This window comes from Equus asinus, chromosome 25, assembly GCF_041296235.1.
Source record: "Equus asinus isolate D_3611 breed Donkey chromosome 25, EquAss-T2T_v2, whole genome shotgun sequence".
Taxonomy (NCBI): Eukaryota; Metazoa; Chordata; class Mammalia; order Perissodactyla; family Equidae; genus Equus; species Equus asinus.
The window spans coordinates 19,248,062-19,256,286 of record NC_091814.1 but is presented as its reverse complement, the minus strand read 5'-3'; positions in this window follow the sequence as shown (position 1 = coordinate 19,256,286).

The window sequence follows — 8,225 nt, the reverse complement described above, 5'->3', positions numbered from 1 at the left end:
TTTCACTTTTCACCGTTTCAGTTACTCATGGTCAAATGTTAAATACAAAATTCCAGAATGAAACAATTCATATAAATTGCCCGACATTGGGAGTAGCATGATGAAATCTCACACCATCCCACTCTGTCAGGCAAGGGATGTGAATCATTGCTTTGTGCAGCGTATCCATGCTGTGTACACGACCCGCCCCTCAGTCAGTTGGTAGCTGTCTACCGAGGGCTACCACCCTCTGCCTCTGTCAGATCGATGGTGGTGGTATCGCGGTGCCTGTGCTCAAGTAACCCTTATTTTACTTAATCACGGCCCCAAAGTGCAAGAACAGTGATGCTGGCAATTCGGATATACCAAAGAGTAGCCATAAAGTGCTTCCTTGAAGTGAAAAGGTAAAAGTTCTCAACTTAACGTGGAAAAAAAAAAATCATATGATGAGGATGCTAAGATCCACGGGAACTCTTATTACACTATATTGTGATAATTGCTTTATTTTATCATTATTTATTGTTGTTAATCTCTCACTAGGCCTAATTTATAAATTAAACTTTATCATAGGTGTGTATGTATAGGAAAGAACATAGTATATATAGGACTTGATATTATCCACCATTTCAGGCATCCAGTGGGGGTCTTGGAACATTTCCCCATGAATAAGAGGGACTACTATATTTTTCTCAAGCTTCGTCTCATTCATTTAGCACTTCCTGTGGTGGAAAATCTTGGTCTGATGTTCGACCATCTGCCTATTACCACAGACTCTTCTGGAAAACACTGTTGATGATGAAGCCTATCTCCGGAGCCCTGATGGCCTCGCCTTACTCAGTGGCCACACAGCCACCATATGTCCTGCTTTGGTCACTTGAGTCCTACACCTGTTATGTTCCCGCCTCCCTGTGTTGGTGGTCTGTGCACTTTGTACCCACCACACAGGGTGACGAGCTCTCAATGGTCTTAGAAGAAGGACAGAAACTGAAGACTCCTTCCGTTTTGTGGCTGGTGACCCCATGAATGTGGGTCCCTGTCCTGCTGAGGATGAAGAATCTGAAGAGTGTCTGGCGGTCCCACAGGCCTTCCTGTAGGAATCCGGCCCTCCCTGACCCCCTTCCCTTCCCTCCCACAGGGCCGAGGGCCTAACTTATTCTTCTTTCCTTTTAGAGCTTTCACCAGCCAGTTTACCTGGGGTTTTCTCTTCCCTTGACCCTGACTTTGGATCCAGCTCCCTTATGCTTGCCTATTCCTGGGACCCTTCATTTTCAGGATTTTACTGGGTTTATTCTGGGGGTGTAGACTAGTGGTTCAAAAATAGGCAAGTTATAAAATTCAAGAAGTCCTACGGGTGTAACCCGAGGCTTACCAACTGCTGAGAGTTGTGGAAACCTCGCTGGCTGCAGGCTGCAAACGTGAGAAAGGGGAGACTGGGTGGGGAGTCATGGCCAAAAGCCTGGGGGTATTTTCCACCCCTACGGAGCCAGAGAGACAGCCGAGCTTGTTTGAGATGAGAAAGACGGTGATCACCAAAACGAAATCATCACATTGGGTTTGGGTTTTAATTTAAAAATTCAGAAATCACTTGTAAAATTTTTGTTGTTGTTGGAAGAGAACAGTGAAATTGTTCCCCTGACACCACAATTAACTTTTCAGCATTAAAAGTAAGTCCTTGACTACTATGGACTTAAAAAGTTTGATCGCTTTACTGCTGAATTGTTTGTATCAACTTATGTAATTTTCCAAATCACCTTTCATTTTTACCCTCATTATTTTTTTATGACTTAATTATCTAAACAACATTTCAGTCCTTCAAACTATTGAAACATAAAGGTTTTAATGTGTATCATGTGAACAAAATTGGCAAGTTTCTTTGGATTAAGGGAGTCCTCATTACCGTGGTTTGTTAGGGTTTGAATATAGTAAGTGCAGTCAAAGCCAGAGAAAATAAAAACAGAAAACAACAACAAATGTTTGCCCTGAGACTTTTTATTTAAATCTCAATAGCTACAAGTTTACTGATTAGAAACTGTTTTAGTCAGTTAGAGATGCTGCATTAGTCAGGGTTCTCCAGAGAAACAGAACCAATAGGATAGATAGACGATGGATGGCTAGCTAGCTAAAAAAGGATTTATTATGAGGGATTGGCTCACTCCATTATGGAGGCTGAGAGGTCCCACAATCTTCCCTCTGGAAGATGGAGGCCCAGGAAAGCTGGTGGTGTTAGTCCCAGTCTGGGTCCACAGACCCAGAAATCAGGAGCGCTGATGTCTGAGGGCAGAAGATGGATGTCCCAGCTCAGTCGAGGGCAAATTCACCCTGCCTCCTCCTTTTTGTTCTCTTCAGGCCCTCAGCAGGTTGGATGACACCCACCCACCCACAGTGGTGAGGGGGATCTTCTCTGCTTAGTCCACCAATTCTGATTCAAATTTCTTCTGGAAACACTCTCACAGAACACTCAGAATTAATGATTTACTAGCTATCTGAGCATCTCTCAGCTGAGTCAAGTTGATACATAAAATTAACCATCACAGCTGCCATAACAAAACACAATAGACTGAATGGCTTAAACAACACAAAATGATTTCTCACGGTTCTGGAGGCTGCAAGGCCCAGGTCAAGGTCCAGCAGGGTTTAGTTTCTGGTGACACCTCTCTTCCTGGCTTATAGAATAGACTGCCTTCTTGCTGTGTCCTCATGTGGCAGAGAGAGACAGAGACAGAGACTAGACAGAGACAGAGAGAGACAGAGAGAGAGAAAGAGAGAGAGAGTGAGAGCGAGAGAGCTCTGGTGTTTCTTCTTATAACAGCACTAATTCCATCATAAGGACCCCAACTTCTTGACCTTGTTTAACCTTAATATCTTCATTACTCCAAACACAGCCACTCTGGGGGTTAAGGCTTCAGTATATGAATTGTGAGGGGCACAAATATTCAGTCCATACCATTCCACCGGGCCCCCCCAAATTCATATCAAAAATGTATTCATTTCAACCTGACAGCCCCAAAAGTCTTAACTTGTTCCAACGTCAACCCTAAAATACAAACTCTCATCTAAATGTCATCTAAGTCAAATATAGTTGAGATTCAAGTCTGATTCTTACTGAGGCAAAATTCCTTTCCACCTGTGAATCTGTGAAACCAGATAAATTATGTGCTTCCAAAATACAGTTGTGGGACAGGCGTAGGATAGACATTCCCATTCCAAAAGGGAGAGAGAGGAATGAAGGAAGAGGTGATGAGAGCCAAACAAGTCCAAAACCTAGCAAGCCAAGTTCCATTAGCCTCGAGAATAATCCTCTCTGGCTCGATGCCCTGCCCTCCAGGCCCACTGGGTGGCAGCCTCACCCCCATGGTTTTAGGTGGGGGTCCTGCCTCCACAGCTCTGCAGGGCAGTCCCACCCCCAAAGTTTCGGGAGGAGGCATCTGGCCTATGGAAACTGGGGTGATGGCCCTCATGACCTCTGAGTTGCCTTCAGGGTCATTTTTCCCTCTTCTGGAAGAGCAGCGCAGGTTAGCAGCCCTGAGAGAGGAGGTGAATCCGGGCAGGGGAGCTTTAACATAGAAGAGAGATGAGATGCATGAAGGCCCATGTGAGGAGATGAGAAAGGAACACAGGCCAGACATATGTTTAGCAGATGTAGGCTGATAATCATTTTATGGTGGTTTATCTACTGAAAAAGTCCCTGTTATCACATCTTGTGAACCACGAGGCTCTTATTTTACCTCAAAATATTTTGGGGGAGGTGACAGTATTTTCCCTTAGACCTCTCTAGAGTTATAACCATTCATCACCCCTGCATTATTTCTCAACATATATCACTTTATTTAACCAGTTGACCACAACCTTAACCTTAACCACAACCACAGATAATAAACTAGAAAAATTTTTTGACGTAAACTTGGTATATAACATTTTAAAAGTTTCAAGTGTACAACAAAGTAATTCAGCATCTGTACACACTACAAAGTGGTGGCCACCCTAAGTCCATTTACCATCCATCACCATACAATTGAGCCCACGCACACGTATCACCCACCCTCTGATCCCTTTCCTTCTGGTAACCACCAACCTCTTCTCTGTATCTATGAGTTTGTTTTTGTTGTGTTTGTTTGTTCTGTTTTTTCAGATTCCACATATGAGTGAAATAATGCAGTGCTGTCTTTCTCCATCTGACATTTCACTTAGCATAATACCCTCAAGGTCCATCTATGTTGTTGCAAATGGCAAGATTTCATTCATTTTTTTACAGCTAAGTGATATTCCATTGTATGTGTGTGTGTATATATCTATATGTATATATACACACCACAGCTTCTTTATCCATTCATCCACTAATGGACACTTAGGTTGTTTCCAAGTCTTGGCTCTTGTAAGTAATGCTGCAATGATATAGGGGAGCTTATATCTTTTTGAATTAATGGTTTCGTGTTCTCCTGATAAATACCCAGAAGTGGAATAGTTAGATCATATGGGAGTTCTAGTCTTAATTTTTTGAGGAACTTCCATGCTGTTTTCCACAGTGGCTGCACCAGTTTACATTCCCACCAACAGTGTTTGAGGGTTCCCTTTTCTCCACATCCTCACCAAGACTTGTTATTTCTTATGTCTTTGACAATAGCTGTCGGTGTCGCAATCCAATGTACACATCAGGATAGATGTAGAGAGGGCTGATGGCAACTCTGAGTTTATTGTAACCAGTGTTTCAATATATACATAGCTTACATCTGTTAAACATACACAGGTGTTCTGGATGAAATAATTAGCGAATGCCAAGAATTCTTAGTGATTTCTCAAGGAGCCCTCCCTGGGCATCTGTTTTGATATTATCATGTTATTGCTGTGCTTGTACATTTTTATCTCGGAGCAGGCAAGGTCTCTTAGGCAACGGTCCCTCCTGCTCCCGATGTTGATACCGTTTCTCCATCTGTGCCCCCGGGCAGCCGCCGCCTGTCTTAGGTTGTCTCCCCCTGGAGGTCTTACCCGTCATTGGCTAACCGGCCTTCTCACCTCCGGGTCACAGTTTGTTGGCAAGCTTTTTCCAGTGATTATTAACCCTTCCTGTGTCAGGGGAGGCTACAATAGCCATTCTGATGAGCATCAGGTGACATTTCATTGTAGTTTTTATTTGCATTTCCCTGATAATTAGTGATGTTGAACATCTTTTCATGTGCCTGTTGGCCATTTGTATATCTTCTTCGGAAAAATATCTATGTAGATTCTCTGTCCATTTGCCAGCCAGGTTGCTTGTTTTTGCATTGTATGTATTCTTTATATATTTTGGATATTAACCCCTTATCTGATGTAATATTTGCAAATATCTTCTCTCATTCAGTAGGTTGCCTTTTCATTTTGATGATGGTTTTCTTCTTTGTGCAGAAGCTTTTTAGTTTGATGTAGTTCCATTTGTTTTTTCTGCTTTTGGTTCCTTTCCCTTGGGAGTCATATCCATAAAAAACATTTCTAAGATCGATGTCAAGGAACTTATCACCTTTGTTTTATTCTAGGAATTTTATGATTTCATCTCTTATATTCAAGTCCTTAATCCACTTTGTGTTAATCTTTGTGCCTGGTGTAAGATAGTGGTCTAGTTTCATTCTTTTGCATGTGGCTGTCCAGTTTTCCCAAAACCATTTATTGAAGTGACTATCATCTCTCCATTATATGTTCTTGGCTCCTTTGTCATAAATTAATTGACCATATATTTCTAGGCTTATTTCTGAGTCCTCTGTTCTGTTCCATTGATCTGTGTGTCTGTTTTTATGCCAATACTATATTATGTTGATTGCTATAGGTTTGTAGTATCATTTGAAATCCAGGAGCATGTTACATCCAACTTTGTTCTTCTTTCTCAAGATAGCTTTGGCTATTCAGGATCTTTTTTGGTTCCATACAAATTTTAGAATTATTTCTTCAAGTTCTGTGAAAATTGCCATTGGAATTTGAATGGCGATTGCATTGAATCTGTAGATTGCCTCAGATAGTATGGGCATTTTCACAATTTTAATTCTTCCAATTCATGGACATGCAATATGTTTCCATTTTTCTGTGTCTTCTTCAATTTCTTTCATCAGTGTCTTATAGGTTTCAGTGTACTAAACTAGAAAATATTTTAAAGAAATAGACACCTAAAGTATTATTCGGGATTGGCCTTGAATTTCTGCGTCCACACCAACCCATCCTAAGTGTTAGTGAAATTTGCCCTGCTGGTGAGTCTGAGTGTTGGACTCTGTGGTCCATCTTCCTTCACAGGCACCAGAGGTCTATGACCTAAGCTGCCTAAAGTGCAGCCTGTGTCAACCTGTTGAGATTAGAGCTCCTATTTGCCACTGATGGGTGTGTCTGTAGGGGTGGGTGGGTCGAATGTGCACAGATGTTGAGGATGGACAGAAAGACCATGGGTTGTATTTAGGGAGGAGCTGAGAATTGGTTGTAGGAAGACTTGGGTTGTATTTTGGCAGGAGCTGAGAGCAAAGAATCAGAACCATTTGTCTGTCTGCATCCCCATTTCCCCTCTCAGCAGAGCTGAATTCCCCACACCAAGGAAAGGGTGGAGTTTGCCCACATCAGCATGATGGCCCGCAGCCCCCATCCCTTCTTGGGTTTTACAGCAACTGTTCTATGCCTGGACAGCCGGAACAACATGACCTGCCGTTGGTTGAGCCTTTGCAATATGTGTGGCACTTTGGCTGGAAGAGAAGTCTACTTACATTACCCCCAATGTTATTTATAATCTTAATAATGACACATAGACTGGACTGATTACTACTACTAATAGTGATAAATATAACGACATATAATGATGGTAATAGCTAATGCTTAATGAGTTCTTTCCATGTGCTAGGCATACTCTGAGTATTTTATTCATTCATCATTCATAAAATACTTAAGGAGCTCCTACTGTGTACTAACTATGATTCTAAGAGGAGGACACGCAGAGAACGGGACAGACTCAGTCTCATGGACGGCACCTTGGAGCTGGGCAGAGAGCAGATAAACAAAGAAACAGGCCTGTGCCATCTGAGGTCATGCAGTGATAAGTGCCATGAAGAAACTGCAAGCAGGGCACAGGGACAGTGAGTGACGGAGGGAGAGCCAGTGTGCGGCATTGTTTTCAGTAGAAGGGTCAGAGCCAGCCTCTCTCAGGAAGCATCATCTGAGTAGAAAGTCGAATGCAGTGCAGGAGTGAGCCCTGGGAAGATCTAGGGCAGAAAGGGGGGGCACAGCAGGGTCCAAGTCTCTTAGGCAGGAATAACCTGCACTGAAAAACAGCTCCCCTCACATTTAAAAATGTATCCTCTTTTTAGCATATAGTCTGTGAGTTTTGACAAACATACCCATTCATAGAACCACCACCACAGTCAAGTTAGAATATTCCATCACCCCCAGAACCCTGTGTCCCTTTGTAGTGAAACTTTTCTGCCCCCCCTCACCCCACCCCCATCTCTGGCAGCCGCCGATGTGTTTGCTGTCCCCGTCATTTGGCCTCATAAGAAATCACGACAGTGGCATTGTGCAGGCTGTAGTTCTGAGAGTGGCTCCTTCCACTTGGCACAGTGTGTGAGATTCATCCACGTTGCTGCAGTGTCAGCAGCTTGCTCTTTTGAAATTTGCTGAACGGGTTTCCATGGATGCTTATCCATTTTGCTTATCCTATTCCCAGTTAGGGAATATTTGGGTTGTTTCCAGTTTGGGGCCACTATCAACAAAACTGCTAAAAACATTCGCGCGCAAGATTTGGTGTAAATGGAGGTTTCCCTTTCACCTGGGCAAACACCTAGGCCTGAGATTGCTGGGTTGAACAGCTAGTGTGCATTTAGCTTTACAGGAAACTGCCAAATTGAGAAAGAGTTTTTAAAATTTTTTAAATCTCAGTCTTTACAACAATTGTTTGGGGTGGGACCCATCATTATCCCACATTCCACGTGTGGGTTCTGAGCTCTCCTGTGGTGGATCTTGGGAATTTGGGCTCAACTCTCTTCCCTGATGTAATTGCTTCTCTCTGCCCAGTGGCTTCTTTCTGGTCTCTCAGGCTGGTTTCCTCGGCTTTCTCTCAGTTTCTGCCTCTCCTAGCATGAAGGCTGGCCCAGGCCTGGCCTCCTGGGGCATCTTCTCCATCAGGACGTGTTCTCCCGTGGTGGTGCCACGGGGGGCTGCCCAGGCACTTCTGCCACAGTTGCCTGTTGAGGGGCCCCTGCCACTGTGCACTCCCCACTGTCCAACCTGAGGCTGCCCATGTCTGGGAC